Here is a 17,833-nt window from a genome sequence, read left to right as displayed (position 1 = left end):
TTCTGGGTCTTCTTACCTTGTTACTGTAGCGTTGGAGTCCCATTAAGAAAGAATTGTTGCTGCCTACCCAAAGAACGGGATCTAACTGTGGGAAGAGACAAACAACTGACTGTCTCCTAAGAGTCAGTTCAGTTAGGCAGATCAATGACCTGACCAATGGACATCCCTTAAGTCTATTTTAAGCCAAGCTAAAGAGTTGGGAGGAATAATTAACCCTTTAATGAGATAAAGTACTTTTTCCCTTCAAGGATTCCCACACCCTAGGAAATTCACTATGGGCTTGCTGTATGTTCCTTTGTCTCTGTCTTCCTTTTCGGGGAACTCCCTCCCCCCCCCCTTTTTTTTTTATTTTTTTCGAGTCTCTTCTCTCTGTGTCATTGTTTTGGATGCTTGCCAGAACCTAACTTCCCTTTCATTGGTACTTTGGACTTCCTCACAACATGGCTGCCTGGTTGCCACATGTCTGATCTCCATGCCTAACTCAAGCAGCATGGCCTTTTCTTGTCTCCATCCTGTGGGCAGCTACAGAGATTTCCTTCTTGCCTACCCTGGCATTTTTTTTTCCTTTTTTTTTTTTTCTTTGTATAGAATAGTTTATTTAGGGCCTAGGGAGGGGAGTTGAAGGAGTAGTAGAGACAGAGAAAGGGAGAGGGGAGAAGGAGGGAGGGAGGAAGGGAGGAAGGAAGGAGAAAAGGCTGGCCATAAACTTGTGGAGAGAGGGAGGGAGGGGAATGGAGAGAGAAGGGACAGAGTGGGAAGAGGGTAAGAGATTAAGAGAAGAGCCATTTTTCCTTTTAATACTAATAAAGTTGTCATCTTTTGAGTTCTTTATTAATGAGACTAACAACCCCAAAAGGGAAGCCCAGTTTCCTAAGAAACAATATCATCCTGGCGAGCAAAACATAACCACTTTCCCAAGATCTCCGCAGGCAGTGAGTGCGCTTCTGGAGGAAGAACATAGGCATTTAGAAAGCTTAACAAAACTCAAGATACTCAATTTTTTAAAAATGGCCAGTGGCCATGGGTGGTGGTGGGCATGGCTTTAATCCCAATACTTGGGAAGGAGAGGCAGACAGATCTCTGAGTTCAAGGCCAGCCTGGTCTATGGAGCAAGTTCCGGGACAGTCAGGGCTACACGAGAAGCCTTGTTTAGAAAAACCAAACCAAACAAACGAATAAACCAAAATGGTGATGTGAATACAGTATTTTAAAGAGGTGACTTAGGCCGGGCGTGGTGGCGCACGCCTTTAATCCCAGCACTCGGGAGGCAGAGGCAGGCGGATTTCTGAGTTCGAGGCCAGCCTGGTCTACAAAGTGAGCTCCAGGACAGCCAGGGCTACACAGAGAAACCCTGTCTCGAAAAACCAAAAAAAAAAAAAATAAATAAAAAAAAAAATAAAGAGGTGACTTACAAGAGGCCTGTGAACATTAGGATAATTGCTCAGTGTCCTTAAGTCTTCATGGAGATCCAAATGAAATTCTTAGAGTCTATCTAACTTGCAATAAAATGCCTGGTATAAAAATAGGAAGTGCTGGCTGGGCCGTGGTGGTGCGCGCTTTTAATCTCAGCACTCTGGAGGCAGAGGCAGGCAGATTTCTGAGTTCGAGGACAGCCTGGTCTATAGAGTGAGTTCCGGGACAGCCAGGGCTACACAGAGAAACACTGTCTCAAAAAACCAAAAAAAAAAAAAAAAAAAAGCAAATGCTGCTGAAGATGAGGAGAAAGGAGAGTTCTTGCATATTGCTGATGTAAGAGCATCAATTGGATTGCCAATTAGAGTATCAATAGGTGAGGTGAACAGGCAAATATAATATCTACACAAAGGGTTGCTTTTAGACAAAAATAAAAGTGAGAGCTGATTATCCTTAGAGAATGGATGAAAGCAGTGACTCTGTACACAGTAGAAGAATCCAGACATAAAAGACAAGCATTGTGTGTGCAGTCACCCCCAAAAGCTGAAATGTGGACCTGGCTGTGGTAAGGCCCCTAAATAACAGGAGGATGTAGGTTGCTTTGATCTCACGGAGGTTGACATGACCAGCACAGGCTGACATACATACAGAAACATCACAAGCAACCCTAAGACAAAATATTTTAAAAAGCAATTGTGTGCCAAGGGGAAATGTCTCCATGCATAAGAATCCTTGGTGTTCAGTTTGAAGAAGGGCCAGTTTGAATCCTCAGAATCCACCGGCTAATTAAGTGCAATGGCAGCCCATCTATAATTCCAGTGTTTCTACAGAGAGATAAGAGACAGAGAAGAGAGACTGGCCCAGAGACCTTGTCATCAGCTAGCTCATCAGGGGGCATCCCAAGGAAAAAGCAAAGAGGCATCATCTCAAAGAAAGAAGAGGCAGAAATTAACATCTGATGCTGTCCCCTGACCATCATATCCATGTTGGGGCACACACAGCCCCATATTCACACGTGAAATATGAAAGTGTGTGTGAACACATCTTCCTCAACTGTGAAGTGCTACATTTCTATTAGTCAAAAATCGTATTCAAATAGAAATGTCTTTAAAATCATATACACACAATATATGTATATTTGCAATAACAGTAGTTGTTGTCACAGAGTGCTGCTCCACTTTCCTGCATTAGGACTGTTCCTTTTGGTCTGCAATGGTCTCCGCAATGAACTTCCCACTTGTCAGATTCCTACAAGTGGGCTACCTTCACCCTCCTCAAAGTCAAAGAAATCAGTGGTCTGTGGATCCAAGGCCTTAAGTGAAGCCTTTGCTAGGATATCGCTTTTGCCCAGTTGGCAAGTTCCTGTCAGGAATATTCAGGGCGACCACCACTCAGACAGAACAAGAAGAGAGAATATCTTCTGCCTATAAATATGCATGTTGAAGAGACACCTAGTAGCATAGGTCCCATGTGCATATCCTGTTGTCCCTCACAGCCCTGTCTGTGAGAAATGTTTCACTTCTGCCACAGTGAAGAGACACTGTGGATTCAGTATTCACCAACATAAGTGGTGGGTACAAAAGAAATCTGCCCTTAAGGAGCAGATTCATCCTCAAGATGCTGAAGTCTGTGTGTCTTCAAGAAATACCTGGTCAAGGGAAATTCATCACCTGGGGGTAGGCTGGTTCCATGTTCCTTCCTGTGACAACCCTTTCCAGCATCTCCAGCAATGAGGTTGAGTGCTGTCTCAGCACATCCACTGTGAAATGTTTGAGCATCATCTCCAGTGTCCCAGGGTCATCTCCATTGTGGCATCACCTCCACTGTTCCACCACCTCCACTGTCTCAAGACATCCTCTGTCCCAGGATCTTCCTTGTCCCAATATCTCCACTGAGGCAGGACCTCCAGTGCCCCAGATTCAACTACACTGTCTCCAGACATCCACTGTCCCAGAACCTCCACTATCCCATCACATCCACTGTCACAGGACCACCACTGACTCGGGGCATCCACTGTTGTATGATGACAGAGTCAAATGGGACATTTCTGACTACCATGAAATGTAAGACTACTCCTAAGATCCATATGTGGTCCTTTGACATCATAAAGTTTGCCAAGAAAGAGTTCAGGGGTAACAAAAGCGTAAGCACCCCAGTGCTGGTTCAGCATTGGCCCCTGTTCGACTTGGGTACTAAGGCCAAAGTCAATGACTTTGACTTTTCCATTCTTATCCAACATAAAATTACCTGACTTCAGGTCCCCGTGAACTATACCATGCTCATGGCAGTAGCTCACAGCTGCTATTATTTGTGTAACTATTTCCTGGGACTCGTCCTCCTCTATCTGGCAAGACTATCAGAAATATTAGTGAATCTGTTGACCTTCAACCTGCTATATGACAAGGTATACTCTTGGTTTTAGTCTCAATCACTTGGAAAAGTGAGATGATGTTAGGGTGGTTGAATTCTCATCATATCTGTCTTGTTCACTACTGGCTGGTATCCCGAGCTTTTGTCCCCGCCGGCAAGAACACACTGTGCAGTTTTTAATATGCACAATTCAAATGACTTTGACTCCTCAATGCGTTGTAATTGAGCATCTTGTAAGGCCTTTTCTATCGTTTGTAAAGCTTGACATGCAGCTGGGGTAAGTGCTCTGTGGGAGGAGATGTGGGTATCTCCCTCTAATATGTCAAATAAGGGCTTTAATTCTGCTGATGGAATTTTCAAAAATGGTCTTAGCCAATTAATATCCCCTAGCAATTTTTGGGAATCATTCAAGGTATGTAGTTGATCTTTGCGAATCTCTAATTTTTGAGGAACAATTTTGTCAGGATAAATGAGTGACCCTAGGAAGGCTCCCATTCGAGCAACTTGCACCTTTTCAGTGGCCACCTGCAATCCCCATTGCCCTAACGTTTTTATTAATATAGGGTATGCATCTTGCAATAATTGTGAATTTTTATGGCAAATCAGAATGTCATCCATATAAATTATCACCTGTAATGATGGAAAATGCTCTCTAACTGACTTAAGTGCCAATTGCACATACAGTTGACACATGGTGGGACTATTCGCCATCCCCTGAGGTAGGACCTTCCATTGGTATCTTTGATCCGGCTCTAAATGATTAATGGCTGGGATGGTAAATGCAAATCTTTGCCTATCTTGAGGGCATAAAGGTATAGAGAAAAAGCAATCTTTAATATCTATAATTATAATTTCCCAATTTTTGGGTAAGGCAGAAAGCAATGGTAGCCTTCGCTGAACTGGTCCAAATAGACGCATTTGTGCATTAATAGCTCTAAGATCATGTAATAAGCGCCATTTGCCAGATTTTTTCTTAATTACGAAAATAGGTGTATTCCAGGGTGAGGTAGAGGGCTCTAAATGACCCAAGCGTAGCTGTTCAGAAATTAGTTTTGTAGCTGCTTCTAACTTTTCAGAGGAGAGAGGCCATTGAGGAACCCATACAACTTCCTCTGTAAGCCATGGTATGGGCATGGAGCCCTCAACAGCCCCTAGAAAAAACCCAAACGTTGTCTCCCATTATTACCTTTTTGAGGGATAGGTTCAAGTTTACCCTGCTCTCCTTTCCCTAATCCCCTTCCTTCTTTATAACCCATTTTCTTCATTATTTGAACAGCTTGTGGCGAGTATTCATTAGTCAAGGTCAGTTCTAGTGCCTGTAAGATGTCTCTCCCCCAGAGATTTACTGGGAGTGGTAAAACATAGGGAGTGAATCGTCCTGTTTGACCTTCAGGAGCTGTCCAGCTCAAAGAATGGGAACTAATAGTGGGACAGGACTGATAACCTAAACCTTGCAAAGAATGTGATGACTGAGTAACGGGCCAAGTTTTTGGCCACCATTGGGAAGAAAGGATACTTTTATCTGCTCCTGTGTCTAAAATCCCTTTAAATTGTTTTCCTTCTATAACTAATTCTAAGAATGGCCTGGAGTCAAGAGGCATCACTAAGTAAGCAGAATCATTTCCAGTAGAACCAATCCCTCTGGTAGCTCAAGGGACACCAGAGGAAGGAAAACAGCCATGTAGGCTTGGCAAAATTATTAACTGAGCTATTCTATCCCCTTGTGAAATAGAAAAGACACCCTGAGGACAGGAACAGAGAACTTGAAGTTCCCCTTCATAGTCTTGATCTACGACTCCAGGGTGAACAATAAGACCTTGTAAGGTAAGGGAGGCCCGGCCCAATATTAGGCCAACACTCCCGGATGGCAGAGGTCCTTTATAGTCAGTAGGAATAGGCTGTACCCCCATTTGGGGCATTAGCATGAATCGGGTGGTGGTACGGAGGTCCAACCCAGCTGATCCTTCTGTTGCCCTGCGGACTGTGGGGTCCACCTTTTGCCTGTCAAGGTCCCATATGTTTTCGGGCCCTGAGACCTGAGGGCCCTGTACTGGTTTTTTGGAATGGTCTCATTATCTACTGCTTGAGGGAATCCTGGCTGCAGGGGCCTGCCTCGAATGTCCCTGACTGAACGACAATCTCTAGCCCAATGATATCCTTTTCCACACTTAGTACACAGTCCTGGTGCTCTCCTTTTGACAAGGGCTCTACAGTCCTTTTTTAAGTGTCCCGGTTTGCCACAATTATAGCAGAGTTTGAGCTCAGCCATGTCAGGGCGTTTTTGCCCTTGTAGAATGGCAGCTGCTAAACCTGCATTAGTGAGTGGCCCTCCAAGCTCACGGCAAACCTTCAACCAGTCCTGCAGTCCCTTGCTCTTTCTAGGTGTAATAGCCGCCCTGCATTCCTGGGTAGCCTGTTCATAGATCAACTGTTCAATTAAAGGCATAGCTGTCTCTGGATCCCCAAAAATTCTCCCTGCCGCTTCTGTCATTCTAGCCACAAAATCTGAGAATGACTCCTGTGCGCCCTGGGTGATCTCGGTCAAATGCCCACTTGCCTCTCCCTTCTTAGAGAGTGCCTTCCATGCCTTAACTGCAGCAGCTGAGATCTGAGCATAAGCTCCCCAATGGTAATTTGTCTGGTTATTAGCGTGTTGTCCCTGACCTGTAAGCAACTCAAAAGTCCATGTTCCTTGGTCCCCTTCAACATTGGCATTGGCCCTTGCCTGTGCTTGGCAGGAGTCTTGCCACAAAGCTTTCCATTCTAAATACATTCCCATGTTAGGAGATGCGGCTTTTACTATGGTCATCCAATCGCCGGGGGTCATTGCCAGAGTCGCAAGCCTTTCGACTTGGGCTACAGTAAAGTTGGCATTGACTCCCATAGTTACGAACTGACTCTGCTAATTCTTTAATCTGTATATACTCCACTGGGGCATGAACGCGTCCGCCCTCTGCGCCTTCAAAGACTGGGAACGCTTGCTGCACTTTTCTCTGTTCCTCTTTTGAAATGAATGAGTCTGATTGATACCTCTGCACGTAGGGCGGAGGTGTACTAGGACCCAGAGGTTGCAGATCTGAAGATCGCATAGTGATTTGACATTTGTCTCTAGCTACTTTTGCTTTCTTTATGTTATTCTGTGACTGATTAGCTCGTCTTTCATCTAGCTGGTATCTTTCTTTCTCTAAGTCTGTCTCCTCAGAGGAGCTAAGTTCCTTATCCAATTCTGAGCTACTGACAGCTAGTGCCTTAAACTCATCTAATGGTGGGTAGAGGCTCCTTTCCTTATGTGCCTCTCCAGTTCTTTCTCTCTTCTTCTCTCCCTTTCCATCCCTTTTTTTAATCTCTCCCAAGGCATTCTTTCCTTTATATCTCTTTTCCTCGGGCTCAAGGCCCGTGGAAAGGCCTGAATTCTTCGGTGCACCTTGTTTCATCCCAACTTTCAATCTCTCTCCCCACTCTGCCTCTGATAGACTGTCTTGAATTTCGTCCAAAATCTTCTGCCCTGCTTCTACCATTTGCTGACAATCCTCATCTGTTAAGCACGATCTGACCAATTTCCATAACGGCATGATCCCTGCTTTAAGTTTGCCGTTCTCCTGTTCCCTAACTAGATCTCCTTTCAGTTTATCCCAAGAAGTGACAGTTAACGAACCTGAGCAAGCATACCATGGTGCCACACGGTCTACCTCCCTGACAAATGCCTCTATACTCTTAGTGGCGATTTTTAGGCCACACTGCTTCAGGACCGACCTTAACGCCACTACTACAGAGTGAGAAATTCCCATACTGCCGCTATCCAGTCCTGACCGTGACTGAAACTAATCACTGTCCAGGCACTGTCCAGGTGCTGTCCGAGCCTGACTGCGACTGGGAACCACTCAGCAGTTCCAGCGGTGGAAGCAAAACGAAACCAAAAGGGAAAGTGCGATCGCTGTGCAAACAATCAAAAGGGCATCTAACTCTGGAGAAATTTCAAGACAATACTTACCTTGCAGAGCTGTAGTGTCCCGCAGTTCTGATTCCGCCCCGCGAACGAGGGATCTTCCTTGCACCGGTGTGATGGTATAAAGTCCCCGGGTCTTCGGCGCCACGTATCCCGAGCTTTTGTCTCCGCCGGCAAGAACACACTCAGGACAACCGGAATCTTCTGCGGCAAAGCTTTATTGCTTACTTCTCAGGAAGATCCCGACCCCAGAAAATGGAGTCCCTTATATAGTGCTCAGCCATGACGTTTCAGCACCTGATGTGCCGTGACAGCTCTTGATTCGTTGCTCGCCCATCACACCACTATTACACCCTGAGAATGGGCAGTGACTAGGAGTGAGTTCACTCTCGCACTTGCGCACAAGGCTTGTTTACTAGTTTGTCACAGCGGAGGCCAGCGCCATCTTATAATGGTGATTACTCACGGCACGCGCACGGCTCTCCACAGCGATTGCTCGCTGCTCGCTGCACGGCTTTCCACAGGCTGGTACCACTGCTTCTTCTTTAAAAGCACTTTGATGGTCACGAGTATGCCTGTGAGCCAGTGGTGGGCCAGGAGGACCTTGGCATTACTCCTGTGCCCAATGGTCCTAAAGACTTTGTATTAGGAGTGGAAGTTTCCCTCTTCAGAGATACTGGTCTGGGGGATAGGGGTGGGGGCCGGAGGGGTAACTTCTCCTCACTATGTGTAGACATTGTATCATCACTAATGCTACTGAAAAATAATATAAAAAGAATAGAATCAAAATAATGAAAAATATGTAAGGAAATAGAAGCTAAAATTACTACACATGCTTTCTAAAAATAAACACGCAAAAAAATGCTTGAAATAAAAAGCTAGCAAAAGCTAGAAAAATAGAATAGAAATTATGAAAAAGATATGAAGGAAAAAGCTAAAGTCAAAAATCATAAGTAAAACCCAACCAAAACACCAACCCCAAACTAGAAAAGCCAAGAGCACACACATACTAAATACAGATGATGAAACTATAAAACATAGTCATAAGACAGTGGGACTGGGAGGGCTACAGCTGATCAATATTATGAGTGGATGTTGATTGAAAAGAAATCATATGAAATAAATGAGAGGAGAAAGAATTAGTATAAGACAAAACAGATATATATCCCCAGCACTTCAGAGAAAATTCCGTTTCATTTCAGGACCTTGTCGTCCACAACAAAAACATACTTCCCAAGATCAAAATATTGAAAATTAAAATTAAACAACCATAAACAATAAGAAAGTGAATTATCATGAGTATTAAACCTAAAACCAATTCCAAAATGCCATAGACTCAACTTGAGTGGCCAAGGCCACAGCTGCTTTTTACCTGATCAAGATGCTGAGAATGAGGCCACACAGTGTTAATGACACATTGTTTGTCCTTGAGTGGCTTTCTGTGTAGCCCTGAGACCATTCCAGCCTGCATCCAGGAATTCAGATTAGCACTGGCCAGGTCAGGCTCTTTGCTACCTGGTCCTATAGCTCACCTCCACTGTAGTTCCATGTGTCCTGGATGCTGCAGCTGCTCCAGGAACCACTAGATGTCCCCCCACAGAACCTCACAGTACCTGTGGGCTCATCCACAGACATCTCAAACTCTCCCTGCAGGATAAGCCAAACTGTCACAAAGGGCAAATATGTATAAATTATAAGCCAATGATAACTTGTAGTCAATAAATCCAGAAACAAGAATAATGTAAAAATAGGAAACCAAAATACATTGAAAATGGAGATAGAATCAAAACACCAAGAATAAGAAAACAAACAGCCAGTGGCCTTGCAAATATATGGCCTAATTCTGTATCTTGAATTCATACCAAAATAAATTAGTCAATAAATAAACAGCCAGTTGTCTACACAGGCCTTTAATCTGAAATCATGGGATTGGCATATCAAATTCCTGGGAGCCACTGGTCAGCCAGCCCAGGTATTTGGTCAGCTCCAGGCCAGTGAGTGAGCCTTTCTCGAAAATAAGGCCTACCTTAGGAAAAGCAGCCGGGTGACTTCTGGCCTCTACACTCTCTTCACCGAGGTGAAGTTAATACAGATAAAAGGGGCAAAAGGAGATGGGCACATGTGCATGCACACACACACACACATACAAACTCTTACACACACCCAGATTCACACTTCACACAATCTCATAGGAACAGGTATACACACACACACATATCTATAAACTCACATACTCCTACATACACTGACACACACACAGGTACTGGAATACACACACTCACACACAAGTAAATCTGTAAAAAACCACACTCTTTCACACACTGATACATACACATCTACACAGCACACATACAAACCAATACAACCACACACAGCTCACTATATACAATAGAGTTGTAGAGGGAACTACTCCACAGAATAATAGGACCTGTTCTGACGTGGACTGAAGGACTCCAAGCCTCTGGCTTAGGTGGGTTGTGGAGACTGGCCTTTAGAAATCAAAACCTCTAGGATGTTTTGCTATCCTTGGTCTCTGGTTAGAATGTTTGCTGTGCCTCCTTCTATGAAGTCCGCATCTCTACACCCTGTATGTCACCTTTTCTTAGAATTCTCACTGAATGGCCTCAAGCTGATGCTACAGTTTAACTTTTAAGACAAAGCTGTCTTTTTAAACCAAGTGATCAGGGAAGACAGTGATCTCATCCTCAGAAAGGCTGAGACAGGGCTGCCGAAATAGGCAGAGCACCTCCCTCTCAAGGTGAGGACTTGAGTTTGAATCCCCAGAAAACCCCATCAAAGTTGGGTGCAGCAGCAAAGTCCATAAACTCAGCATCCCTGAGGTGGGGGTGGGGGATGAGCAGGGGAGACAGGAGAGTCACAGAAACTTGTGGGACAGATGTTCTGGTGTGCAAGCATCTTACAAGAGATCTTGTCTGAATGGAAAAGTGGAGGACCAGTTCTCAGGATTGCTTCTGACCATATGTGTATGTTTGGGGGGGACATGAGTGTACACAGGCATACAAATAGACATGTGTGTGGACATGCACACACACACATCTTTATGAGGAAAGAAATTTAAACCCCTACTACATATGAACACTAAAGAGTGTTTTCTGTCATCACAGCCTTCTGGGTTCAACAATTTATAGATGAGCAATTTTCCTTCTCATGCTTCCTCTACATTTCCCTACCTTTCTACCATACATCTGTTACCCCCTCTGTGAATTTGCTCCCTACGTATTATGGGCTGCTGAAGGCGGAAGCTGTGTTTTCTGTCTGTCATTCTTCCATGTTGAACTTGGACATGGACTGTGCCTCCCCAGCAATTAACAATAACAGCCTCTCTTATCTAAGGCATCATGGGAAGGCTGGCTTCCCAGAGATGGCAGGCTACTGTTTGAAGGGAATCTGATAGGATGTCATTACTTGAGGTGTCAAATTATATAAACAATAGTGCATATTATTGGTTTTTGTAGTTAAAAATATCACCCAAAATGGCAGGCCCTCATTATGACAAGGTGCTTGATTACCATATCCCCACAGTTCAGTCTGCGTAAGGTCAGCTTTGACAGAGCTTTAATCTGAGGTTATGAAATACTGAGGACTGGAGACACTTTAATAGTGGCATATATTCGCCCTGTGCCTGTCAGAGTTCTATAAGTCATCGCGTCTTGCAGCATATCTAAGAGCTGACACCTCAGCGGTTGGCTCGCTGGTTTTCTTCTCTCTAAAAACCTTTGGCTAAAAACCATTTTCAATGTATTTTGGTTTCCTATTTTTACATTATTCTTGTTTCTGGATTTATTGACTACAAGTTATCATTGGCTTATAATTTATACATATTTGCCCTTTGTGACAGTTTGGCTTATCCTGCAGGGAGAGTTTGAGATGTCTGTGGATGAGCCCACAGGTACTGTGAGGTTCTGTGGGAGGACATCTAGTGGTTCCTGGAGCAGCTGTAGGGCAGTCTTCCCTTCCATGGTCCTCCTGCTCTTCAGCCTCAAAAGACTTCTACACTCAGGACGGTACTTCTTGATTTTATCCCATTGAGAGGAAGCCCTTGGTTAGCTGTGCTCAGATGTTCATCTGACTGTAAATTTGTTTTAAAGTGGCTAAGCTTATAAACTTGAGTTTCTTGGAGCTGGGAGCATTACCCTCTAACAGTTTTAATTACAGACTGCATGGTAAATACCAACACAATAACACCATTTTCTCTCTGAGAAGATAAGAGTTAATTTCCTCAAGTTGAGCCATTCTGACAAATTGGCACTAAAATGTCTGAATAGAGTCTTGGTCTGCCCCATGAGATGAGCTCTCTCTTCCTAGACATCACAGGTGTTGGTCACTACTCCTCTTCCTGATTCACAGAAGCCTAGGAAGCCACTCCAGTGTCCTGAGTGGGACTGGACAGAAGACTTTATAATTTGGTATTAATTTTAAGAGTTATAATGCATACTAGTCACCCATTTCTCAAGCTAATTGACATGTTACTAAATGTTTAAAAATCTGTACAGGTTTTAAACAGGTAGAAACTTGTGGGGCCTTCACAATAGGACAGGCTAGTGCTAGAGAAGGCTCAGGTTGTAGGGAACAGACAGCAAGAAGAATGCCTCTAAGTGTGTGTGTGTGTGTGTGTGTGTGTGTGTGTGTGTGTGTGTGTGCGCGCGCACGGGAATGAGCAGATATGGCTTATAGCAGAAGTGGGCCACCAGAGGGCATCTGAGCTGAGTCTGGGCAGAGGGGTTGTTGAATGGAAAGACATCAAATCAAAGAGGGGTGGTCTTAAAAACCACAAGATCATCTCCTTAGACTGGGAGAAAGCATTCGACAAAATCCAACACCCATTCATGATAAAAGTCTTGGAAAGATCAGGAATTCAAGGCCCATACCTAAACATAATAAAAGCAATCTACAGCAAACCAGTAGCCAACATCAAAGTAAATGGTGAGAAGCTGGAAGCAATCCCACTAAAATCAGGGACTAGACAAGGCTGCCCACTTTCTCCCAACCTATTCAACATTGTACTTGAAGTCCTAGCCAGAGCAATTCGACAAAAAAAGGAGATTAAGGGGATACAAATTGGAAAAGAAGAAGTCAAAATATCACTTTTTGCAGGTGATATGATAGTATATATAAGTGACCCTAAAAATTCTACCAGAGAACTCCTAAACCTGATAAACCACTTCAATGAAGTAGCTGGATATAAAATTAACTCAAACAAGTCAATGGCCTTTCTCTACACAAAGAATAAACAGGCTAAGAAAGAAATTGGGGAAACAACACCCTTCTCGATAGTCACAAATAATATAAAATACCTTTGTGTGACTCTAACTAAGGAAGTGAAAGATCTGTATGATAAGAACTTCAAGTCTCTGAAGAAAGAAATTAAAGAAGATCTCAGAAGATGGAAAGATCTCCCATGCTCATGGATTGGCAGGATCAACATTGTAAAAATGGCTATCTTGCCGAAAGCAATCTACAGATTCAATGCAATCCCCATCAAAATTCCAACTCAATTCTTCAATGAATTAGAAAGAGCAATCTGCAAATTCATCTGGAATAACAAAAAACCTAGGATAGCAAAAACTCTTCTTAAGGATAAAAGAACCTCTGGTGGAATCACCATGCCTGACCTAAAGCTGTACTACAGAGCAATTGTGATAAAAAAAAAAAAACTGCATGGTACTGGTATAGTGACAGACAAGTAGACCAATGGAATAGAATTGAAGACCCAGAAATGAACCCACACACCTATGGTCACTTGATCTTCGACAAGGGAGCTAAAACCATCCAGTGGAAAAAAAAAGACAGCATTTTCAACAAATGGTGCTGGCACAACTGGTGATTATCATATAGAAGAAGGCGAATTGACCCATTCCTATCTCCTTGTTTTAAGGTCAAATCTAAGTGGATCAAGGAACACCACATAAAACCAGAGACACTGAAACTTATAGAGGAGAAAGTGGGGAAAAGCCTCGAAGATATGGGCACAGGGGAAAAATTCCTGAATAGAACAGCAATGGCTTGTGCTGTAAGATCAAGAATTGACAAATGGGACCTCATGAAACTGCAAAGCTTCTGCAAGGCAAAAGACACCGTTAATAAGACAAAAAGGCCACCAACAGATTGGGAAAGGATCTTTACCTATCCTAAATCAGATAGGGAACTAATGTCCAATATATATAAAGAACTCAAGAAGGAGGACTCCAGAAAATCAGATAACCCCATTAAAAAAATGGGGCTCAGAACTGAACAAAGAATTCTCACCTGAGGAATACCGAATGGCTGAGAAGCACCTGAAAAAAATGTTCAGCATCCTTAATCATCAGGGAAATGCAAATCAAAACAATCCTGAGATTCCATCTCACACCAGTCAGAATAGCTAAGATCAAAAATTCAGGTGACACCAGTGCTGGCGAGGATGTGGAGAAAGAGGAACACTCCTCCATTGTTGGTGGGATTGCAAGCTTGTACAACCACTCTGGAAATCATCTGGCGGTTCCTCAGAAAATTGGACATAGTACTATCGGAGGATCCCGCAATACCTCTCCTGGGCATATATCCAGAAGATGTTCCAACTAGTAAGAAAGAAACATGCTCCACTATTTTCATAGCAGCCTCATTTATAATAGCCAGAAGCTGGAAAGAACCCAGATGTCCCTCAACAGAGGAATGGATACAAAAAATGTGGTACATTTACACAGATTTCCACTCAGATATTAAAAAGAATGAATTTATGAAATTCCTAGGCAAATGGTTGGACCTGGAGGGCATCATCCTGAGTGAGGTAACCCAATCACAAAAGAACTCAAATGATATATACTCACTGATAAGTGGATATTAGCCCAGAAACTTAGAATACCCAAGATATAAGTTACAATTCGCAAAACACATGAAACTCAAGAAGAACAAAGACCAAAGTGGGGACACTTTGCCCCTTCTTAGAATTGGGAACAAAACACCCATGGAAGGAGTTACAAAGTTTGGAGCTGAGACAAAAGGATGGGCCATCTAGAGACTGCCATTTCCAGGGATCCATCCCATAATCAGTCTCCAAACGCTGACACCATTGCATACACTAGCGAGATTTTGCTGAAAAGACCCTGATATAGCTGTCTCTTGTGAGACTATGCTGGGGCCTAGCAAACACATAAGTGGATGCTCACAGTCAGCTATTGGATGTATCACAGGGCCCACAATGGAGGAGCTAGAGAAAGTACCCAAGGAGCTAAAGGGATCTGCAACCCTATAGGTGGAACAACATTATGAACTAACTAGTACCCCAGAGCTCTTGACTCTAGCTGCATATGTATCAAAAGATGGCCTAGTCGGCCATCACTGGAAAGAGAGGCCCATTGGACATGCAAACTTTATATGCCCCAGTACAGGGGAATGCCAGGACCAAAAAGTGGGAGTGGGTGGGTAGGAGAATGGGGAGGAGGGTATGGGGGACTTTTGGGATAGCATTGGAAATGTAAATGAGGAAAATACCTAATTTTAAAAAAAACAAAGAGAGGTGGTCTTGATCAGTATGGGCAGAGGCTGAGATGGCAGGAGGCTAGCAACAAGGGTCAGTGGGCAGCGAGTAAACGATGGGATGTGTAACCATGGACCCACTGATAGGTCAGAGAAATGGGTCAAAGAGGGACACAGAGGTGGACTGTTGGTGTTAAGGAGTTTATTAGAAGAATTATTAATATCATGGACAGACAGACAGATTGGTGAGGACTCAGAAGAAGAAATAAAGCTAAGATCCACAAGGCAGAATTGGAGGTCTCAGAACTATCTGAAGGTTGGGGTGGTCTCAAAACACAGACCTACAGCCAAGTTCTCTAATTCTCAAGTAGGAAAGAGGGAAGGGGGTGGGGACCAGAGTGTGTGGTCACCAATACCTCCTTTGATGTAAACTCACTTTCCTCAGGTGAGAAACCCTGACACCAGGAAGTCTCTTTTCAGTAGGGTGCCTCTGTGTATCTGTGAGAGGGGAGGGGTTGCTGTAGATACTTTGACCTGAGCAGAGGCTGGATTCCAATATTTCGTTCTTACACCCACACTGTAGGGGTCCTTCAACCTGCATCAAGGAGCACAGGTCTCATTCAACCGAAACACAGGAGCCTCTGACCGTTGTTCAGCAAGGCAGACACAGGGCCAGACTTGAACTCTTACAGAGGGTCTGGGAAGAGGATCCCAGCAGAAGCTGAGAATGCTGTGACAGGAGGTGGCAATGGAGGACCAACCTCAGAGAAGAGATCCTGAACCAACACCTCAGAGCTTGAAAGGGTCTGAAGCCCCAGGTTAGGCTGAGGTACCTGTGGGCCATCAAGAGAAGAAAGAACCAGGAGAGACCACAGTGTAGAATCTGAGCCCTGGTACCAATTGCAGATAGAGTTGTGGGAGGTGGCCCAGTATTGGAGCTGGAATACCTTCTAATTCTCCCACAAGGTCACTGTTGCCTGGTAGGAAAGGAAAGCCAGGCCTTGGGAGACAGAACATCTCCCACAAAGTTGAGGTTAGCACAGAATGATATGTGTCCTGAATCCACAGAATACATATCCCATGGTCTTTTATCCATTGTAGTCCAGAGGACCAGCCATAGAGATGAGAGGCTACACTTCCATCTTCTCTGGGATGAGAAAGAGGCCGATACTGAGAGCTGGAAGCCAGGACTGGAGTAGTGGTTCAGTGGGAAGGGACATGGGGTGCATGGTCTAGGACCCAGAAGCTAGAAGGCTCCTGTGTGAGTGGGTTTTGCTCAACCTTGGGCAGCCAGAAGCAGGACAGGTTAGACTGTATCTGGGCTGGGGTCTGCTGCCTCAGTCCACTTCTGCAGGCTGAGGTACTGGACCAAAAGGTGGCAAGGTGGCTACTTCCTGTTTGTGCCTTCTCAATGAGGGTTTTGGTGTTATCCCTGTAAGAATGCACTCTCCATGACACCTGTGGTAGTTAGAATGAGATGCCGCCCATAATATTTGATACCCAATTGGTGGAGTTCTTGGTGTAGGTTTGGGAGGTGTGGCCATGCTGGAGGAGGGTATGTCGCTGAGGAGTGGGCTTTAAGATTTGAAAAGTCATGTGCTTCTGTCAGTTTGCTCTCTGTTTCCTGTTTGAGGTTTAAGATGTGAGCTCTCAGCTGTAAAAGCTACCATACCTGCTGCCTTCTGCCTTCGCTGGGCCATCATGGGTGTTAACCCCATCGAACTGTAAGCTCCAAAGAACTCTTTAACAAGTTTCCTTGGTCATAGTGTTTCATCACAGCAATAGAAGACTACTGAGAGGCCCTCCAACCCCCATCCCATTCTGTCCTCCCTACCCCCATGCTTTCCCACCACACTCATGCTGTCCTCCCACAACCATGCTGTATCCCCCAATTACAAGCTGTCTCACCTTCAGCTCTGAATGCTAAGGGGCTCAGGGAACCTCAACAATGAGATCTATCACTTGGCACCTTCCTATGCCCCTGCTGAGACCTCACCATCCAAGCAGTTTCCAAACTACCTCTTGGTCATTCAGTGCCCACTCCTTCCTGCTCTCCTCTCACAATGCCTCTGTTACTCTGACTTCTTGTCCATCTTTTCTTCTCTGGCTCATTGCTTCCCTCAGCATAGCCACCCCTGCCCCATGCCCTGCACTGCAGTCTTGCATGATATTGGGATGCTGGGACTGTAGGCATTCAAGGCAGGAATGTCTCCTGACACTGTCTGTCCTGAGGCCCTGTGTGTGATGCTGTGTGCATTCATTACTCAAGGGACAGGCCAATTCTGGGGCAAATTTTTTTTTTTTGCAGTCTCAAATTCCCCTCAAAATGCATGTGGAGATTGCCTACTACACTGTCTTAGTTAGGGTTTCTGCTGCTTTGATAAGAATCTATGACCAAAGGCAACTTAGAGAGCAAAGGGTTTATTTTATTGCACTTCCATGATGGAAGGAAGCCAGGGCAGGAATCAAGATAGGAACCTCTGTTGAAACAAAGGTTTAATAAAGCCCGTCAGCATGTTCCTGCTACCCACCCCAATGCCTGACATTCCTGAATGAAAGACACATACACACACAGCTTTTATATTTTGATAATTAAAACAACTCAACAGCTGGGCCACTTCCTAACCT

The 17,833-nt window shown here is 44.3% G+C and overlaps 1 pseudogene; it reads right to left on the bottom strand.

The window, feature by feature from the left end:
- Positions 1 to 3,375: 3,375 nt before the first annotated feature.
- LOC147000522 (sperm motility kinase Y-like) lies at positions 3,376 to 16,905 on the bottom strand (annotated as a pseudogene).
- Between the last annotated feature and the right edge of the window lie 928 nt (positions 16,906 to 17,833).

The sequence above is a fragment of the Mus caroli genome, unplaced genomic scaffold, assembly GCF_978045245.1.
Source record: "Mus caroli unplaced genomic scaffold, Mus_caroli_1 scaffold_18, whole genome shotgun sequence".
NCBI lineage: Eukaryota > Metazoa > Chordata > Mammalia > Rodentia > Muridae > Mus > Mus caroli.
Note: the sequence above shows the minus strand (reverse complement) of the source record. Positions and strands in the feature narration are given on the sequence as shown.